Source organism: Vicugna pacos, chromosome 4 (genome assembly GCF_048564905.1).
Source record: "Vicugna pacos chromosome 4, VicPac4, whole genome shotgun sequence".
Taxonomy (NCBI): Eukaryota; Metazoa; Chordata; class Mammalia; order Artiodactyla; family Camelidae; genus Vicugna; species Vicugna pacos.
In genome coordinates this window covers 32,392,788-32,415,264 of record NC_132990.1, presented here as the reverse complement: position 1 = coordinate 32,415,264, position 22,477 = coordinate 32,392,788, and the positions used below count along the sequence as shown (strand labels likewise).

Below are 22,477 nucleotides of genomic sequence, written 5' to 3'. Positions count from 1 at the left end.
TACAGTGCCCATACATACATGCATACTGTCTACTTTATCCGTTGGAACCCTTATTATATTAATCATAGTTGTTTTAAATTCCCAGTCTGTTAATTCCAACATCCCTGCCATATCTGAGTGTGGTTCTTATACTTGCTCTGTCTCTTCAAACTATGTTTTTTCTTTTTTTTATTGTTGTTGTAATATGTTTTGTAGTTTTATGTTGTTGTTCTTATTTTTGGAGGCCAAACATGATGTATTGGATTAAAGGGTCTCTGATAAATAGGCCTTTAGTGGTGTGATGGTAAGGTATGGGAGGAGGGGTAGCAGCCTATAGTTCTATGATTTGGTGTTAATGTTTTAGTGAGCCTGTGTCCCTGGACTGTGAACCTTGCAAATACTTCTCAGTCTCTCCCCTTACTCCTGCATGTTGGGGGGACAGGATGGCTAGAGTGGTGTAGAATTGGATATTTCCCTTCTCCCACATGGAAGGTTAGAATGGATTGGAACTGGTTAAGCTCTGTTAACATTCCAGTAATTTAGGTTCTGGTAAAATATTTTCTCTTGAGGGTAGGCCTTGTTGAGAACAGTAGAATGCTGTGCCACATTTCAAAACTGTTACTTTTCCCTCCTCCACCTGCCAGAAGCTAGAAGGGATTTTTCATCAGTATTCACTGTGAGAACCAAGTCAAGCTCTTGGAAATAAAACTTACAGAAGTGTGGTGGTCCCCCATGAGTGAGTTTTTAATCTCTCAGGCTTGTCCACACTGAACCTGCAGTGTGCTCTTGAACTCTTCTAGTGAATTTTTCATTACAACTATTTTAGTTTTTAGTTCCAGAATTCCTATTTCTTGTTTCTGCTATGGATTAAAAGTTCGTGTTTCCCCCATATTCATATGTTGAAATCTAATCCCCACTGTGATGGTATTTAGAGGAGGGGCCTTTGTTAGGCAGTTATGTCATAGGGGTGGAGCCCTGTGAATGGGATTCGTGCCTTAGTTAGAAGAGTCCAGATAGGTAGCTCACTCTCTTTCTGCCATATTGAGGATAAAATGAGAAGTTGGCAGTCTTGAACCTGGGAAGGTTTCTCACCAAAGCTTGATCATGTTGGCATCCTCATCTCAGACTTCTACCTTTAGAACTGTGAGAAGTAAATTTCTGTTATTTATAAGCCACCAAATCTATGGTACTTTGTAATAGCAAGCCAAACTGACTAATACAGTTTCTTTTTATAGTTTCTACCTCTTTATTGATAGTCCTAATTTATGAGAAGTCATTCTCCTGGTTTCCTTTAGCTCTTTGAGCATATTAAGATGTTGATTTAAACTCTTTGTCTAGTAAGTCCAATGCCTGGTCTTCTTCATGAACAGTTTCTGTTAATTTCCTTGTTTCCTTAAATGAGACATACTTACTTGTTTCTTCCATGCCTCATAATTTTTTAAATTGAAAATTGGACCTTTTGAATATTAAAATGTGGCAGCTATAGAAATACGATTCTACCCCCTTTCCAGGATTTGTTGTTGTTCCTTGTTGTGGATCCTTTTTATTTGCTTCTTAAGTGACTTTCCTAAACCATTTTTCTAAAGTGTGCTTTCTTTGTCATATGTGGCCACAGGAGTCTGTGTTCTGTTACCTAGTCATAGGTTGTGTTTTTACAGAACTGCCTTAGGTGCCTGGAAACAACATAAGAAAGAAAGAGGGAAAAAACCCTCTTCCAGTCTTTGTAGATTGGCTCTGTGTTGGGGCACTCTTTCAACACCTTACCAAGCCATTTATAACCTTGTCCTATCCTTTACTTTTTGCTTGCACAGAATCTGCAGGCCACCTGAAGGTGAAAGCTTTGAATCTTCTTGGGCCTTTTCTGAGCATGTGTTTTACCCTGGGCATGTTCATGGTTTTTTTGATTCCCCGGTATATATGGGAACCTTTAAAATCCCTATTCTTCCATGTATCTCCTTTCCTAATCCCTTTCTTTTCATGGTTCGCAGTCTGTCTATTTCTTATCCCAAGTGTTGTCCCTTTCTCAATTCTGCTGTGTCTAAAACTTTTGCCTTTAAATAGTTTCAGCAAAAGCTGCCCAGGAAGCTGCCTCAGCCCTGGGAATGTTCTGAGTAGGATGAAACAAAGGAAAACCTTTGTGCAGATCCTTGATGGAGCTGCCAGAGAAGTCAAAACCCATAACTAAAATGCTTTGAGAATAGGTTAGTATTGCTGTTTATGGCACTAGCAACCGGGATTGCAGGCTATCATCTTGGTGGCCACTTTTTGATTGTTTGGTTTCTTTGTGGAAAGATTTTTAAACTCTAAATTAAATTTTATATTGACATTGGGCTATTTAGCTTATCTACTCCTTCATGAGTGAGTTTTGGTAGCTAGTGTCTTTCAAGGAATTTTTAAAATTCATCTAAGTTATCAAAATTACTGTCAGTATGCAGTTCATATTCTCTTAATATCCCTTTAAATGTATGTTATGCAGTAATGTCCCCTCTTCTTATCAAAATATTGGTAGTTTTTGTCTTCTGTTTCTTCTTGTTTAATTAGTCTATTTATTTATCAATTTTATTGATCTTTTAAAATGACTAGATTTAGTGTTTATTGATTTTCTTTACTGTTTTTCTATTTAAAAAAATTGTTTAAGTATACTTCATTTACAATATTGTGTTAGTTCAGGCTAGCTTCAGATTCTTTACTATTATAGGTTATTATAAAATATTGAATAGAGTTCCATGTGCTATACAGTAAATCTTTGCCATTTATCTATTTTATTTTATTTTAGTATTATTTTTTAATGGGGTACTGGGGATTAGACCCAGGACCTCATGCATACTAAGCATGGACTCTACCACTGAGCTATATACCCATTCCTCTACTGTTTTGTATATAGTGGTGTGTATCTATTAATCCCATACTCCTAATTTATCCCTCCCCCTTCCCTTTCTTCTTTGGTAACCGTAAGTTTATTTTCTGTGTCTGAGTCTGTTTCTGTTTTGTAAATAAGATGATTTTTAAAAAATGTTATTGTTTGTGAGTCTTATCTTTATTATGTACTATCTTCTGTTTGCTTTGATTTTAATTTGCTCTTTTTTCTATTTTCATAAAGTAGAAGCTTCTGTTATTGATTAGAAAATTTTCTGTTCTAATATAAGCAATTAATGGTATAAATTTCCCTCTAATCACTGCATTAGCTGTACCCCACAAATTTTAATATGTTGTGTTTTATTTTCCAGACATTGTTATTTTCTAATTTCCTTTGTGATTTTTTTCTTTGATCCATGGATGTACTTTAAATTGTATTCAGGGTCTTTTGTGGTTCCATATAAATTCTAGAATTTTTTGTTCCATTTCTGTGAAAAATGTCCTTGGGCTTTGATAGGAATCACGTTGAATCTGTAGATTACTTTAGCTAATGTAGACATTTTAACAATTTTAATTCTTCCAGTCCATGAGTGCAGAATATCTTTCCATTTATTTGTGTCTTCTTCAATTTCTTTCAACGATGTCTTATAGTTTCCAAGTACAGGTCATTTTCACTCCATGATACACATTTTAATAAACAGAATTTTGGTTGTTGTGTAATATTCGGTCTGTAGGTTGCCATAATTTACTTCATTTTTCTATTGTTGAACTTTTAATTTGTTTGTTTGGTTTTTTTTTTTGCTATTTTAGATAAGTCTACAAGGAACATTTTTATACATAAAGCTTTTGCCATTTCATTGGATTCTTTCCTTAGGCTACAGTTCCAGAAGTGTAGTTGCCCAGTCTGAGGGTAAACCATTTTAACATTCCTGATTCTATTACCAGATTGTCAAAAGGATTGTACCAATTTGTATTCCAACCTCCTAAGTAATTTTAAACTTTGAATTTTTCTGCAGTGGTCTGTAACTGGCAAAAGTTTTTTTGAGAAGTAATATATACTTTAACTTCCTCTTAATGTTTTAGAGAAGTGCTTCTCAAACTGCAATGTGCATAAAAATTTCCCTTGGATCTTGTTAAAATGTGGAACCTGATGCAGTACATCTGGGTGGAGTCTAAGACCCTGTTTTTTCTAACAGCCTCCCAAGTTGTTTTGAAGCTGCTGATCTGATCCCACTGTAAGTACTAAAGTTTGAGGGTTAAGCTGTGGTAGAAAAGAAAGTAGGAAAGCCTTTCCTGAGTTTTAAAAATGAAGCAAGTTTGAAAAATCTCATTTACAAAAAATGTTCCAAAGAAAGTAATCTCCCTAAACCGTCTAAAGTAGATCAAAGATGAGGAACAGGATGCAAGCTTGTCACTGATATTAATAAAGGCAAAAAAAAAAAAGAAAAGGAGTAAAATTAAAGATATTGCCTATGGTTTTGACTAAAAAACTCAGCTTGGAGATCTCTCTTTAAGTAGTGTGTTGATGCTTGAGGCCTGATATTAAAATTAATGTTAAAGATGATCTTCTATCTAGATAAGCAACATTTTCAGCATTGTCTTTCAAACATACAGATCTCTTTGGTATCACAGATTTCTCTGCAGAAACTTCACACAGTATACAAATATGTGTAAGAATGTCCTTTCCATGTTAAACACATGTTCATCAACACTTTTATTTTTCAGTAGATCAGTATTAAAGATTATTGCTATTTTAAACAAATTCAAATTTCTTAACAGGTATTTGAATATTTATTCAAGGCATAAAGCCCATACTTACTCAAGACAATGGCTGATTTAATCATGTACCTAATGTCCTGGAAAATAAAGGATAAAAATATGTAAAATTACTTTCTGTTTATATAATTGAACATCATAATGTATGTGTGCATGGTCATCATTAACATAATAGAGGAACTTTCTTTTTTGTCCTCTTTGATGGAAGTGCTGGAAGAGTGGGATAGAAGAGTTTTGGACATGCCATCTGGCCTTTCTGTATCTCAAGTCAATTCAGTAAGTATTACTGAGAGAGTATTCATTGTTACAGGGTTTGTAACTAAAACAACTGTAAGATAAAGTCCATATCCTACAGTTGTTGCCAAATTATTTTAACTGTGAAATAATTACCATGTAATCTTGTTCAGAGAGAAACCTGGCAAACAAATCACTGTGATAGTGCATCTTTCACTGTTCTACCAGTTGTTTTAGGTTGAGATTTAAAGGAAGCATTAGAGATTTCAACGTTAAAAAAAAATTGAATGCCACTATTTATTAGCCATATTTCTCTGATCACAAAAACAAATGTCAAATTGTTCATTCAAGAAATAACTTCACGTGCTCAACGTTTTATAAGTAGACTAAACACTATGTTGCAATGGTGAAGATAGATTCCTCTGTAGAGTAGTATTTCTCAGCCTATAATTTTCTCTCTTTTTAATAAACATAAAATTCACACACACACATATCCATCCAGTGAGGCTCTGATATTACCCTCCCTTCCTCACATTGACAGTAGTCAGTCTAGAAAGTGCTGGGCCAAGCATGGTATGATGACAGTGTCTGTTTCTTCAGTAGCCAAGTGGCTTGGCTCTCTGACAATTAAGTATTAAGATAAAGTACTTCAAATACGTGAACAAATCTAAGTAACTGCATCTAGACCTAATTTTAAGGGCCATGTCAATATTAAGTGTCATACCCCTAAAGTAGTGTTAACTTACTGATTATTGGCATTGATGTCTTAGAGTTCCATATAGTACAAGTCATCCCTCATGTTTGGATATTAAAGGAGTGTGAGAATGCTTTTGCTCTGTTTTTAAATTTAGTCAGTGATTCTGTGGAAGACTGTGCTCCTTTCTTGTTGCTTCTTATTATATCATGGCTCTTCCAGGTACTCCTAATTTTTGCCTTATAGACGTAGACCTACACAGACAGGTGCAGGGGATTTTTGTGGTAAGGCAGGCAAGGTGCTGAATGGTAAAATAATAAAAAGGCTAAGGGCTTTGTCAGAGTAGGTTCTGGGGCAGGATTTTCTGGGCTGAGTGGCTATCTTTACACAAACTGCGTGGGCTCTGTCTGAGCCTTCAAGCCTTTTGAGGGCTGCTTAATGAATTGGGCTCTACTCTAACTATTAGCCACAGCTATAGGTCTCCATCAGAGCAGAAATATTTAGGGGTATTGCTTTATATGCAAGGCCCCAGAAATTAAATATGATTGTTTACGAGTGTCTTTTTAGGCCTGCTGGATTTATATGTCTTATGGGGCAAGAGGTGTCAGGGTGGTTTATCAATTCTAGTCCAATATTATGAATTTCACTTTAATTTGAGAATAGGTTTCTCAGCATCATGTAGAGTTGGGTTTCAACTCTAGCTGTCCATTGAGACCAACTGGGAAACTTCTAAAAACACCAATGCTTGGGCATCTCCCCAGACATACCCCCTGGGGGTAGGGACCTCAGCACTGGTATTTTTCAAAAGCTCCCCAAGTGATTCTCACATGCAACCACACATTAGGAACCTTTAATTTAGAGAAATGGTTCTCAAACTCAGTTGTACATTAGAATTACCGGGGGAATTTTAAAACATCCAGATACCCAGACTTCACCCTGGTCCAACTAAGTCAGAATCTTTGGATGTGAGACCCAGGCATCAGTATTTTTTGGACACTTTTTAATCCTCAGATGATTCAAATATGTGGCCAAGTTTGGGAGCCTTTGGAAAACATCCCCCTCATCTCCATCTAAACTTGTTCATATCTAATACAGACATGCTCTTTGCTCTGAGTGAATCATATCACTGCTTCTCAAACATATATGTTCATATAATTACCTTGGGATCTAGTTAAAGTGCATATTCTGAATCAGCAGAGCACTGAGACTCTGCATTTCCAGCAAGATCCCAGGTGATACCAGTGCTGCTGGTTAAGTGGACCCCACTTTGAGTAGCAATGAGTCTTGCCACTGTATGGTCATCTGGATGAACCTTCAATTAACAAAATAAAAAATAGAATATAGGATTTCATATAGAGTTCCACACTTTAAGATAGTTAATTATAATTCATTAGGCTGCACTTAAAATGTTGGTAGGAGATGGTATGTTATTTGGAAAACTTAATGAAACAATTAGAGAGAAATGTGTAATCCCAGATAATTCTGCGATGTATCAGATAGACTCACTTGCCAGATAGGTTTTTAAAAAGATTTAAGCATTGGGTGGTTCACTGTACTAGAGCACATTTTGTTTGATGTGAAGATATGCTACTATTTCTGGAAATCCTGAATCATTTCCATACAACCTCTGATTCCTTTGAGCACAGACTGAAATCTTGTGATTCAACATACAGGGAATACAAGAAATCTATTCTGAGGGATTCAGTTAGACTTAAGATGAGCATAAATTTGAAATCTTCATGTATATGATGTCTTGTGGCCATTAGGTTAATTTAGTTGTGAATGATTTATTAAAAACAAAAACAAAAACAAAAACAACCCCTTTCATTATTGGTTTTTATGAGTCAGCCATAAACCTAGGAAATGGAAATACTAGTGGAAGATATATTCAAAATTAACAGAGGAAATCATTTTTGTTCCCAAATTGAAATATATGTGATTATGGAAAAATTCAGAAAAATTGCATAAAAATGCAAAATGAAACAGCAAATGCTGATGTAGAAGCTGCAGCAAGTTATCCAGATCCAGCTAAGAAAATGAGTGAAGGTGGGTACACTAAACAACAGGTTTTCAATGTACAAGAAACAGGCTTACATTGGAAGAAGTTGCCAGTTAGGACCTTCATAGCTAGAGAGGAGAAGTCAATGCCTGGCTTCAAAGCTTCAAAGACAGGCTGACTCCCTTGTTAGGGGCTAATGCAGCTGATGACTTAAAGTTGAAGCTAATGCTTATTTACTATTCAAAGAATCCTAGGATCCTTAAGAACTATGCTGAATCTACTCTGTGCTCTACAAATGGTACCACAAAGCCTGGATGACAGGACATCTGTTTACAACATGGTTTACTGAATACTTTAAGCCCCCTGTGGAGACCTACTGCTTAGGAAAAAAAATTCCTTTCAAAATATTATTCCTCATTGACAATGCCTCTGGTCACCCAGCAGCTCTGATGGAGATGCACAATGAGATTAATGTTTTCATGCCTGCAAACACAACATCCATTCTGAAGCCCATGGATCAAGAATCATTTTGATTTTCAAGTCTTATTATGTAAGAAATACATTTTCTAAGGCTATAGCTACTATAGTGATTCCTCTGATAGATCTGGCAAAGTCAATTGAAAACCTTCTGGAAAGGATTGACCATTCTAGATATCATTAAGAACATTCTTGATTCATGGGAAGAGGGAGAAATACCAACATTAACAGGAGTTTGGAAAAAGTTGATTCCAACTCTCATGGATAACTTTGAGGGGTTCAAGACTTCAGTGGAGGAGATAACTGTAGATGTAGTAGAAATAGCAAGAGAACTAGAGTTAGAAGTAGGGCTTGAATGTGACCGAACTGCTTTCACTCTTATGATAAAACTTTAATGAATAAGGAGTAGCTCTTATCGATGAACAAAGGAAGTGATTTCTTGAGATAGAAAGTACTCCTGGTGAAGATGCTGTGGAGATCGTTGCAGTGACAACAAAGGATTTAGAACAGTACATAAACTTAGTTGGTAAAGCAGTGGCAGGGTTTGAGAGGACTGACTTCAATTCTGAAAGAAGTTCTACTGTGGGCAAAATGCTATCAAACAGCATTGCAGGCTACAGAGAAATTGTTCCTGAAAGAAAGAGTCAATGTGATAAGCTTCATTGTTGTCTTATTTTAAGAAATTTCTGCAGCCTCCCCAACTTTCAGTCACCACCACCCTGATCAGTCAGCAGTCATGAACAGCAAAGCAGACCTTCCACCAGCAAAAGGATTACCACTTGTTGAAGGTTCAGATGATGGTTTCCATTTTTTAGCAATAAAGTATTTTTAAATTAAGATATGTACATTGTTTTTTTAGACATAGTGCTATTGCATATTTAATATATTGATGGCAGTATAAAAGTAAACAACTTTTATATGCACTGGGAAAGCAAAAAATTCATGTGACTTGCTTTATTGCTCTGATTTGGAACCAAACCCACAATATCTTGGAGGTATACCTCTAATTGAGAACCACATATGAGGAGGGGCTATGTGAGAGAAAAATCCTCATGGCTGGAGAACTCAGGCCAAGTCATCAGAAGGTAGTTCTGAAAGCATGAGGCATACCTTGATTTGATAGGCAAAAGCTGTTTAGAATACAGTCAGCCCTCCGAATCCGTGGGTTCTGCATCCATGGATTCAACCAACCTTGGATCAAGAGAGTTTGAAAAATAAATTTCTGAAAGTTCCAAAAAGCAAAACTTGAATTTGTCATGTGGAGGCAATTATTGACATAGCATTTACCTTGTGTTTAGAAGTATATACATGACTTTAAATTGTATTATTTATTATAAGTAATACAGATATGATTTAAAGTATACAGGAGGATGTGCGTAGGTCATATCCAAATACTGTGACATTTTATATAAGGGACTTGAACATCCACAGATTTTGGTATCTGAGGCGGGTCCTGGAACCAATCCTCCTTGGATACCAGGGGTGACTGTAATAAGAATAGGGTGTGCAAGCTGGCAGCAGAATCTTCCTTGTATCCCTTCTACCTTTTGTAGTTCCACCTCCTCTATTTCTAGGTCACTCCCTCTAGTACCCTAACTCCAAGAATCCTTCAAACAACCCCCTACTGAGCAAAACATTAATTCTTTTCCATTGCCCTCACCCACATCATATTTTTACTTCCTTGCTTACCCAATTAAAATTCCATGGTCAACTATTATAATCAGTTATTTGCATACACCCTCAACTTCCTTTCCTCTTTTCCACTTCCTCTTACTCATCCAGGAAAACTTCAACCCTGTTTTAGTAGAACTTTCTCCATTCTGAACTTTGACTCGTGCAGCTGAATGTGGGTGGAGGAAAACCCACAACCACGCTGCTGAGTCCAACTTCAAATTCTTGACATCTAGTGGGCTCTTAACGCTGCCTGGTAATCAAACTACATTTCCTTGGTCGTTTCACCCTTCTCCTCTTCTAGATGACTTTCTTCAGCCTTCACTTTTACCTTCAGACCTCAATATCTCTACCTCCACTCCCACCCAATTCACTGGGTGATGGGTTAGTTGATGATCTTGCTTCCTCTTTGTTGGAAAAACATAGACTCAATGAGCAGAAGACTCAGCTGTCAGTGTTGCACCCACGTAACCTGCTTTCTTTTACTGTTTTGCAGCCACGGAGGTGCTCTGCTGAAGGGAATCTGCTGAGAAGTGTGTAGACAGTTATGGCCTCCAGTTGAAACACTTTAAGTTTTATTGCAGAGTTTACACGGAGAGCCCTCTGTTCCCTCGCTGCTCCTCCCCTCTCCTTTGGCTTCTCCCAGCCAGTGACTGAGCATGATGGGAGTACTAGAGATGGGTCATTTTTGCCCACATGCAATTCCTCTAATAGGCAGTCTCCGCTTGAAGACTCCCTATTGACCCAGTCAAAACTGTCTGGTATGGCAGTTTTGAGTCTTCCTACCAAATCCTCTTTTTTTCTTTCTCATTTAAAAAATCTCTATGGATATATAATTTACATACTGTACACTTCATCTACTTACAGTGTACAATTCAGTCATTTTTATTGTATTTCCAGAGTTGTGCACCCATCACCACAATCAATTTTAGAGCATTTTCATTACCCCAAAAAGAAACACATACCCTTCAGCCGTCACTCTTCAAACCCCCCACCTCCCACAGCATTAGACAACCACTAATTTACTTTCTGTCTGTGTAGATTTTTCCTTTCTGGATAATTCATAAAAAGGCAGTCATATACTATGTGGTCATTTGTGACTGGCTCATCTGTGTTGTGGCATGTATCAGTACTTTCTTTTGATTGTTGGATAATATTTCATTGTATGAATATACTACATTTTATTTATCCATCATGTTGATGACATTTGGGTTGTTTCCACTTTTTGTCTAGTTTAAGCAACATTTCTGTGAACATTTGTGTACAAGTTTTTGAAAGGATATTTGTTTTCATTACTCTTGTGTTTATACCCAGGAGTGAAATTGATAGTCCATACGATAACTCTGTGTTTGATCTTTTGAAGAACTACCCAGTCCTCTTTTATTCCTTCTTTTTTTTCTGGAGGTCTTAGACTTGCATCATGGTCTGAAATCTCTTCTCATCCTACTCCTGTTCTCTTTTCCTTTTACTCTTGACAGGTGTTTCTCCCAGTAAATCTCTTGCACAACTAATTTTTTTCCTGGCATCTCTTATACGACCCAAAGTCACACATCCTGGGTGAATGCTGTGTGTGCTCATGTAAGGCTAAGCTTTTCATTTATAATCTAGATTCTGTCTCCTTCCTACTGAAGAACATTGCTCCAGAAATTCCCCTTCACCTTACCTCATCATGAATTGTTACCTTTCTACTGGACCATTCCATTGGATTCCATACATGCTGTTAACTTCTCACAATTGTTTAATTAATTAAATAATCATTCTCTTTGCCCTACACACCCTTCCAGCACTTTCCACATTTCTCTCTTCTAGTTTAATAAAAACTTCCCCTAATAGTTGTCTACACTCACCGTCTTCTCTTCATTAGATCCGGATTTTGCCCCAAGAGTCTATAACTGTTTTATCAAGGTCATGATCAATGACTTTGAGTGTTAAATACAGTAGATAATTCTTAGTCCTTACCTTATTTGATATAGCAATATTTGATGCAGTTGCTGGTATCTTCTTTTAAAAATACTTTATTTGGCTTCCAAATCACTATACTCTAATTGATTTTTCTCCTATCTTACTGGTCCCTCCTTGTCAGTTTCATTTGCCAATTCCTTCTAGTGTCTCCAAACTCTGAACACTGGAGTATCCCAGGTGTATACCCTTGGACCTCTTTTCTTTTCTATCTACATCTGTACCCATTTTCTTGGTGATTTCACCTAATCCTGTGGTTTTAAATATAATCTGTGTTCTGATGACTACCAAATTTATATCTCTAGCTCAGACATCTCTCCTAAACTTCAGTCTAATATATTTAACTGCTTATCTGACATCTCCTCTTGCACACCTAATAAGCTCTCATACTTAACATATCAAAAACTGAACTCTTAAACTTGTTTCTTACTCAGTCTTCTTTATCTCATTTAAAGGCAACTCCATCCTTACAATAGACCCATCCTTCTGGACCAAAATGATTTTTTAAAAAATTTTATTTATTTATTTACATTTTTTTAATTGAGTTATAGTCATTTTACAATGTTGTGTCAAATTCCAGTGTAGAACACAATTTTTCAGTTATACATGAACATACATATATTCATTGTCACTTTTTATTTCACTGTTAGCTACCACAAGATCTTGTATATATTTCCCTGTACTATACAGTATAGTCTTGTTTATCTATTCTACATTTTGAAATCCTAGTCTGTCCCTTCCCACCCCCTGCCCCCCTGGCAACCACAAGTTTGTATTCTATGTCTATGAATCTGTTTTCTGTTTTGTATTTATGTTTTGTTTTTTCTATTTGTTTTTAGATTCCACATATGAGCAATCTCATATGGTATTTTTCTTTCTCTTTCTGGCTTACTTCACTTAGAATGACATTCTCCAGGAACATTTATGTTGCTGCAAATGGCGTTATGTTGTCGGTTTTTATGGCTGAATAGTATTCCATTGCTGTATAAATATACCACATCTTCTTTATCCAGTCATCTGTTGATGGACATTTAGGGTGTCTCCATGTCTTGGCTATTGTAAATAGTGCTACTATGAACATTGGGGTGCAGGTGTCTTTTTCAAGTAGGGTTCCTTCTGGATATAAGCCCAGGAGCGGGATTCCTGGGTCATATGGTAAGTCTATTCCTAGTCTTTTGAGGAATCTCCATACTGTTTTCCACAGTGGCTGCACCAAACTGCATTCCCACCAGCAGTGTAGGAGGGTTCCCTTTTCTCCACAGCCTCTCCAGCATTTGTCACTTGTGGACGTTTGAATGATGGTCATTCTGACTGGTGAGAGGTAATACCTCATTGTAGTTTTGATTTGTATTTCTCTGATAATTAGTGATATTGAGCATTTTTTCATGTACCTATTGATCATTTGTATTTCTTCCTTGGAGAATTGCTTGTTTAGGTCTTTTGCCCATCTTTGGATTGGGTTGTTTGTTTCTTTCTTATTAAGTCGTATGAGCTGCTTATATATTCTGGAGATCAAGCCTTTGTTGGTTTCATTTGCAAAAATTTTCTCCCATTCTGTGGGTTGTCGTTTTGTTTTACTTATAGTTTCCTTTGCTGTGCAGAAGCTTGTAAGTTTAATTAGGTCCCATTTTTTATTTTTGCTTTTATTTCTATTGCTTGGGTAGACTGCCCTAGGAGAACATTTTTGAGATGTATGTCAGATAATGTTTTGCCAATATTTTCTTCTAGGAGGTTTATTGTATCTTGTCTTTTGTTTAAGTCTTTGCTCCATTTTGAGTTGATTTTTGTGTATGGTGTAAGGGAGTGTTCTAGCTTCCTTGATTTACATACTGCTGTCCAGTTTTCCCAACACCATTTGCTGAAGAGACTGTCTTTATTCCATTGTATATTCTTGCCTCCTTTGTTGAAGATTAGTTGACTAAAAGTTTGTGGGTTCATTTCTGGGCTCTGTATTCTGTTCCGTTGGTCCATATGTCTGTTTTTGTACCAGTACCATGCTGTTTTGATTACTGTAGCTCTATAGTGTTGTCTGAAGTCTGGGAGAGTTATTCCTCCAGCCTCTTTCTTTTTCTTCAGTAATGCTTTGGCAATTCTAGGTCTTTGATGATTCCATATAAATTTTATTATGATTTGTTCTAGTTCTGTGAAATATGTCCTGGGTAATTTGATAGGGATTGCATTAAATCTGTAGATTGCCTTGGGCAGTGTGACCATTTTAACAATATTGATTCTTCCAATCCAAAAGCATGGGATATCTTTCCATTTTTTAAAGTCTTCTTTAATTTCCTTCATCAATGGTTTATAGTTTTCTGTGTATAATTCTTTCACCTCCTTGGTTAGATTTATTCCCAGATATTTTATTACTTTGGGTGCTATTTTAAAGGAGATTGTTTCTTTACTTTCTTTTTCTGTTGATTCATCGTTACTGTAAAGAAATGCAACTGATTTTTTTAGAACATTTTTTATTGATTTATAATCATTTTACAATGTGTCAAATTCTAGTGTTCAGCACAATTTTTCAGTCATACATGGACATATATTCTACAATTTTGAAATGCAACTGATTTTTGAACGTTAATCTTGTAACCTGCTACCTTGCTGAATTCTTTGATTATTTCTAGTAGTTTTTACTGTGAGGTTTTGGAAAGTCAGTGTGTCAATAGTCACCAAATTGTAAATATATATATTTCCTTTGACCCAGAGAGTCTAATTGTCTATCCTGGGGAATAGTTTTGTGCCCATGGAGTGTATGTACAAGGATATTCAAGGTTGGTACTGTTTCTAATTGTGAAAATCACAAACCTAAATGCTCATAAATGGGAGAATTATTTAATTATGAGTTACCTATTTTATTGACACTGTATAAAAGTTAAGAAGAATGAGGAAAAGCAATAGTATTGAAATGTAAGATCTCCAGGAAGTGTTAAGTGAAAAAATGGTAACAGAAAAGAGTATAGAATTATCTATTTTGTTTACAGAGTTCAGAACTAAATCTATAGGAAATATGTAGGAAAGAAAATCTGAAAAGTTACACAACAAACACTTATCAGTGGTTACTCTTGGGAAGTGAAAGAGGGCTGGGAAAAGAGGATCAAGAGGAACTTCCACTTTGTGGAACTATATTGGTTGGATTTACTACAAGTAGTACATATTCATGTTTACTTGGAGATCAAAAATGAAAAAAAGTAGCTTGCTCAAAAGTATACCTAAAAGCCCTTAACAAGGCTAATAGATGCTAAAATGTACAAGATAAACTTTCACAAGGCTTAAAACACATCTATTCCAGTAATTAGCAGTTGTTTAAAAAAATTTCCAAAGTTATCATTCTTTATAAAAACTTTATCAGTTATAGTGCTGTTGATTCCCTGAACATTTCCTGTGAGTAGTAAAAGAGTTGAATTGGCATCTGAGCAGAAAGCACACGACACTGATATTCTTGTAGTATTTGAGTACCTAGCCCAAAGAATTTGCCTTAGGACTGTTACATCATTTCATGCTTGATCTAGAACAGATAAAGGTGACAGAGAGAAAAACCAAACCAAAACAAAACTCAAATTAATGTAAGGACCATTACACAAAAGGAGACACCAAAGAAATCATATTTGTTCTTTTTCTTGAAATGAATGGTTGTATCAGTGTTCAGTGGGAGACAGTATTAGGTGTGGAGCAAAGAAGAGAAAGTTATTCTCCAGACTTTTCTTAGTTTCAGTTTGAGGGATGTAGGGTGCTATGTGAGTTTCCTAGATGGCTGCAACAAAATACCACAAACTGGGTGGCTTAAAACCTCAGAAATTTATTCTTTTACAAGTTTTGGAGGCTCAAGTCAGAAATCAAGTGTTGAGAGTGCCATGCTCCCTCTGAAGCCTCTAGGGAAGATTTCTTTCTTGTCTCTTCCAGCTTCTGGTAGCCCCAGGCATTCCTTGGCATTTATAATGCATCACTCCAATCTCTACCTTTCACATGGTGGCTTTTTCCTTGTGGGTCTCTGTCTTCTCCACTCGTAAGAACACTAGTCTTATTGGATTATGGCCCACCCTAATGACCTCATGTTAACTTGATTGCATCTGCAAAGACCTTATTTCCATATGTCACATTCACGGGTAGAAGTGGTCAGGACTCCAACATATGGAGGACAGAATTCAACCCAATATAGGTGGGTTGAAGTCTAATCAGTTCTTAGTAACAGTTATTTAAAATGTATGACTTTTGCATATGACTGATTCAGTGGGCTTTAAAGCACATCACAGTCATTCAATTGTAATAATGTCAACAATAGCCCAGAAAGACACAGGTGTCTTTTTTTGAGAAAGCAAATTTTAGATAAAGAAATTCAGGCATAGATCACTGTGACAGAGCTTAGTCTAGGAGAGAACTGGGAAGACAGAAACATGGATAAAGAAAGACTACCCTAAAGAAGGTGTTCCCTCAGCGCCAGCTGTCCTACAAGAAGAACATACAGGTTTTCACGTTGACCAACTCTCATGATGTAGAGACAAAGAGGTACAGCCTCAAAATGTTAGGAAGAGAAGGCATCGAGGGAAAGACAAGGGCAAAAAAAGGTCTGATTAAGGACAAATTATAGACATTGGATGTATTTAGCCAGGTAGTGGAGTAGAAATTAAAATTGAGAACTATGTCATGCAGCATTTTCTGGTCCAGTTTTGTATTTCATAGGTAAAACTGAAATTCAGAGTATTTAAACACATCAGTATGATGCTTTAATAGGAAATCAGATTTTCCTTTGGTCAGTACTGTATTTAGAAGTGGAGTGACCACAGCAATTGCAGTAGCTATGGCCCAGAAGATATTAAAGATTATTAAGTTAGAGAAAGTAGAGTGAAGTAATTGAGAAAAGAAAACTGAACAGTGGGGAGGGGAGTGATGTTTTGGAAGAGGAGGCGAAGGTGAGTAAAATTTTCCTGTAGGAAATATCCACCATGCTCAAAGATAGCTTATTTTCTGCTTGTCTTAGACTGTGAGTTATAATTGACTTTATGATAGAAGATAGAATTCCAAAATTTGTGGGTAAATTGGATTTTTAAAACACAGTACAGCACAGGGAATATAGCCAATGTTTTATAATAACTTTAAATGGAGTATAATCTGTAAAAACTCTGAATCACAAAAATAAATGAAAGGAGCTCATATTATTAAAAAAAATCCCCATTTTCCTTGTTATAATTTGAGAGAATTTATTTTTATTTTCTTCTCATCAGTGTACTCTAACATCTGTCTTACTCTAGGTTATTTAATTACAAGTACTATGACACTAGTAGATCTAGCTTAAGTAAAAAGGAGAAATTTGTCATAAGGAAGTATTTTCAAGATACCAAATACAGGAAGTTTCTTTGGGCCTTACAAGGAAGAGGAAGCTGAAAAGCTATGAGGATTCATTCCTGGTGCACTCTTTCTCTTTTTTTCTGTCTTCTGTCTTGGTCAGTTTTTTTCTCCTAAAGCAAGTCAGCTTTCTGTGAAACTCCATGTACATGAATACAGATGGCAACCTTACAATGGCAGCTGTAATTTTAGAGCAAGGGTAACTTCATTTGAAGTGAACAAAAAAGTCTGAGCTACTTACTGTCTTTAAATCCCAGTTCCAACTTCCTCAGGAAGGAGACCCTGAATGGCTCAGCTTGAGTCAGATGACAACTCATGGTGCAGTCAAGGGCATAGAAGCAGGGTCACAAACCATAACATAGGGACTAGCGTGTAACTCTGAGTGAAGAGGACAGTTCTCAAAGAAAGAGAGCAGAAACCTTAATCGAAATAAGGACTCAGGAATTAGTGCTTTGTAAACTAATAATTATGCCAGGGGAATTTTTATTTTTAAGAGTGAATCTTGGTATGAACCCTTTGATAAAGAAAAATATTTTTAGTTAATTGCTACTATACCTCAAATGTTTTAAGTTAAAATTTTTTGCAAAGTAGAGCACAATTATAATAGACATTTTACATATTTTGACATAATCATCCGCACCTGAAGGAGGTTATTAATTCCTGGCTTGCAGAGGGGGAAATTGTTTTAGTTTTCATGCACCAATATTAAACTTATCTGGTTATCCCCACCGAAGGATGTTGCTTGCCAGGAACACCTTTTTCTTTGCAACTATAATGAAGGATGAAATGATTGATGTAGAGACAGAGATATGATAAAGTGCAGAGAAGGTTTCAGAGAAAATTTTTTTGCCATATCCAACCAAACTTTGAAATGAATAGGCCTAAAATATCTGGGTGATTCAAAGTGAAAACCATTGCTTGCTTGTCTGTCTACTTGATTCAGACTCCTGACTTAGTCTTTTGGCTTATTCATGTTACTAGGCCTGGGATGAATTAGCCTCTCTCCACAGCTACTTCCTTGATACTTTCACGAAAGCACATCCTCTCTATCTTGGGAAGAAAGTAACTCCTGGATCTATCCTCAGTCTTTTGCTTGAGCCTGTTTCCCCTGCCAAGGACTTTCCTATATCTTTTTTTTTTTAACCCTCACATTTATGCTTCTCTTCATACAGGTAAAGTGGGGTGCGAGAGGATGGCCATGTCCCAGGTCTTGGTCAAGTTCCTGGGATGCTCCCCATCAAGTGAGGGTCCTTGGCTTCTTGCAGGAAAGAATTCAAGAGGAAGCCGTAGTAGCATGAAGGTAGATTTATTCAGAAAGATACATACTCCATAGACAGAGTGTAGGCCATCTCAGAAGGCCAGAGAGGCCACAAGGCATGGGGGTGTTTAGATTAAGGTAAAAGTAGATACACACTCCATAGACAGACTGCAGGCAGTCTCGGAAGGTAAGAGAGAGGCCACAGAGTGGGGATGATTCATTTTTATGGACTCAATAACTTTGTATACTAACAAGTGCAAGCATTATTTCAACTACTTTGGGAATGGGGCTGGGATCCTTAGGAACTGGGCCATCATCCACTTTCTGACCTCTGATGGTCAGCCTTGTAACTGTCATGGCACCTGTGGGAGTACCATTTAGCATGCTATTGTATTACAAGCTCAAGTTCTACTGGGAGTGGAATTTTCTGCCATCTTGGTGCTAATTGGTATGTCATTCTTTTAATGGTTGTGCCCTGCCCCCTTCCCTCCTGTCTCACTCTTGAGTAAGAATGTTTTCATTATTTCATCAATTAATGGCGTAGTTTTGTTTTGTTTTGTTTTTTTTAAATCCAAATGCAAGTCTTTCCATTTATCTCTATTACAACTCAGCTCTTATCATTCCTACCCACACAGTTCTGGATAACGCAATAAACTGTGACAAATGCTTCAGGATTACTAAGAAAATGCAACATATTTCTTATACATCCCAGCTTGGCGATTTCTAGAAATTATCTGTACCACAACCATAATAGGCATTTAATAACTGTGCTAAAAATTAAAAAGTACTTTTTTCACCTAAACTTCCTCATTATACTGATGAGGAAATGGAAGCTTAGAAAATTGTTAAATGACTTCCTTGGTGAAAACTGTGATTCAAACCTGGGTCAGCCAGACTCTCAAGCTTAAGTTTATAAACCCTGAGCCATGAATTTTCAACCTTGACTTTGCATCAAAACCACCTAAGAACTTTAAAAAAAGTAAATGCCAGGGCCCCATCTCACATGTACTGCTGCAAGTGTGGGTTGGGGAATGGCAGTAAAAAACTACTGCTGCCATGTTATAACTACAGTGGAAGGACAGAACTTGTGGCACACCACCCCATACTTAACAATTAGCTGCTAATTTTTACTTCTTGATATGGCCATACAATCAATTTTGAATCTAAATGTGCTATTATCCAACCCAACCCACATGGCCTATTTCTCCATATTGTGTGAAAGAGTGTCTTGAAAGATTTGGTCACATGTCTTGGAATTGTCTTTTATTGTTATCAAAGAAAAGAGGAAACTTTCTGAAATGTTTGCCCTGGGAGAAGATTTCTAGCTTTGTCACTACCCGAGATCACATAAAGAGCTAAAAAATATTCTAAACAGAGTAAAAAGAGCTAAACATTCCAAGTTAGTACTGGCTTAAAATCATATCTTGGTGAGAATGTGAAGGAAAAGCCGGGCTGGGCTAACAACATAACTCACAAATCCAAGTATCTGAGTACTGATCTGAGTTCTGCTGGACTAACTTGTAAATCTGCGTTAATTAGTGTTGGTTTGCTGTTCCTGTTTTTTTGCTAGCCAGCTGGGTTTTCAAAGATACATATCTGGCTTTGGAATGTTGGTTTGCTGCCTCCTCGCCTCCACTTTTGTGATGATAATGCTGCTAAAGCTGTTCCATGCCTATTGGCCTAATACCCCAAGCTTATACTTTACCCTGTAAAACCTCATGCATCTTGGAGGTGCTCAGAACTTCGGAGCAGAAGCCCCTCTGAGCCCGCCGGCGTAATACATCTGAGTACTCCAACCCTCCCAGTGGTGCTTGTTTCTTGACTGGCCTGTCATTTCCGTAACAAGAAGAGAGGCTTTCACTATTAGAATGACACTAAGCAAGTCACTTTATCTCTCTGCATGGGTGGATTGATTTCTCAAGTCTATAAACCTATGATTAATATATTTTCCTTGTTCACCCTGTCTTCCATATCCAAATCACTAATATAAAAAAGAATCCCTTCCCCCACAAGAAACCCTCAATATTCACTAGTTTCAAATCACTTTTCCATGCTAGGAGGCAGTAGACAGTAAAAGATTTCTGGTTGAATAAACACATCTTTGCAAAATATAGAAACATTATTTACTACAATGAATGTATCTGTACTGTTTTAGAATTCTTAAACAGCCACCCCCTCCCAACAGTTTAAAGAGAATGCTTCCATTTCAACAGTTCAGATGCTTTTCATTTTAACTCTAGCATTAAGGCCAGTTTCAGCACTTTGTCTTCTTTGTGTGGGTCTGTGTTCTGGTTTCTGCTCCAGTAACAGTGTTTGTCTGCAGGAAAAGGAAACTCTCATGGTGGTTGCTGCTTGTAATTTTAGTCTTAATATTCTGGGGAAGATTTTAGATTTGCTTTTGAGTCACAACTCCTATTTCTAATTTCTCTTTAGACATTAAAACAAAAACAAAAACCCAGCAGAGGACTTGCCAGCATATTTTCCTTATTAAGACAGTAGCCATAAGAATGCAATTCCTCTGTAAATCCTTTCTTATGGGAAACAGGGATCTTGTTCATTATTTAAAGAAATCATTGTGAATTCAAGCCATTTCCTATCCTGCTATCATTTGCTCAAAGACCTTTTGCAATGGGTCTTATGTTAGAAGAAATGCAGGAGTTGCTTTGGTGAGGTTTATTTAAAGAAACCATTAAATCAAGTTAGACCTGAATTGAGCATCATTTGTATGGGGAAACAGGGGCTATAAATGCATCTGTATTTTTTTCAGCTTGACAGAAAGAGGGCTAATGATGAATAAAAAAGGCCCTACACAGCTGGGTCACAGGCTGCTTCTTTGGCCTCATCTCTGACCACTGCCCCTTCCTTCACTGTCCTCCAGCCACAGTGACCTCTTTCCCGGTCCTTGAACTTGCCAAGCACATTCCCTTCTCAGGTCTTTGCCTTTGCTAGTGTTTCTGCATGAAACTCTTTTCCTGGATAGCCACAGGGCTGGCTAATTCTCATCCTTCAGATCTCTGCTCAAATGTGAGTTACTCTGGGAGGTCTTTCCTGGCCATCCTAACTAAAAGCACAACACCTCCTTACTCCTGCTCCTTTAATTTGTATTATTTTTTCTAGTGGCAGTTACACACTGGTACATTATACACTTCGGGCATTTTTGTCGCTGTATCAGAACACAAGCTCAAGTAGGGCAAGGAGTATGCGGGTCGTGTTCACATAGCATCCTTGGGGGTCCTACAGCCTGGCACACAGTAGGTGCTCCGTAAATATTTCTTGAATTAATGAATGACGCACTTTGGGATGGTGGAAGTTATTTCTCTTTATTTGCCAGACCTTGGCGCCAATCCGCAGGCATCTGGGCACCTCATTCTACCCTCACCCCTTTCCAGATTGGAATCGGCGCTCGGGATTGCACTGGCACTAAACGGTGCGTGTAAATGCGTTGCCCCAACCCTCGGCGCCACTTCCCTCGGCCCAGCGGCCTTGACTGGGAGGGACAGGTTTCCTGCATATGGAACACAAAAGCAGAAAGAAGACGACACAGCGCAGGAGGGGAAAGTCTCCGTGCCGCGCCAGGTTGTGCGCAGGGGGCGCCTTCCCGGCCGGGCTGACTCATTCCCAGCCGCCTCCACGGCGGGCTACGGCTACGCGCACGCCCGTCTGCGGAGGGCCGGGCCGGGCCCAGCGCCGGCACCGAGCTCTTGCGAGCCCCAGGACCCTGTTAGCCCGTCCAGCTCAAGTTGTCCGCGTGTTCACGCCCAGGGACCACCGCGAAAGCCTCCGCGGCCGCCCGCTCGCTTCCCGAGATGCCACGGTCTAGGGTAACCAACCCCCGCCAGCTGCCCGGCGCACGCCGTGAGAAGCGCCACCTGGGCGGAGCGGCGCACGCGCGCACACGCAGTCGGGGGCGCGCGCCAGGCTCCCGCCCCACCCCCTCCCGGCTCGGAGGCGGCCTCAGTCAGCCGCGAACGGGCCGCGGGACTGGAGGCCAACTGGGAGGCTGAGTCCGGAGCGAATAGGGCCCTGCGGCGTTGAGGAGATGGTGTGCCTCGGTAGAGGGTGGGGACGACGACTGTGACGGGCTTCCCAGCTTCCCGAAGTGGGAGTGGTGTGCGCTGCAGGAAGAGAGAGGAAGAGCAGAAGGGGGCAGCAGCGGCCGCCGCTAACGGCCTCCCTGGGCGCTCACAGGCTGGGCCGGCGCCCGGCTGGTTCGGGAGTTCGCGCCGCCGCCTCGGCC

At 38.3% G+C, this 22,477-nt stretch overlaps 1 protein-coding gene and 1 long non-coding RNA gene across 2 annotated transcripts in view; both read left to right on the top strand.

Moving 5' to 3' along the window:
- Nucleotides 1–22,477, top strand: part of JAK2 (Janus kinase 2) — a 166,831-nt gene that overhangs the window by 57,275 nt on the left and 87,079 nt on the right. The window lies entirely within an intron of this gene.
- On the top strand, nucleotides 1,052–8,803 carry LOC140695844 (uncharacterized). The gene is made up of 4 exons (XR_012071674.1): nucleotides 1,052–1,122; nucleotides 4,032–4,070; nucleotides 4,820–4,887; nucleotides 8,696–8,803. It is a non-coding gene; the product is annotated as an uncharacterized lncRNA (long non-coding RNA).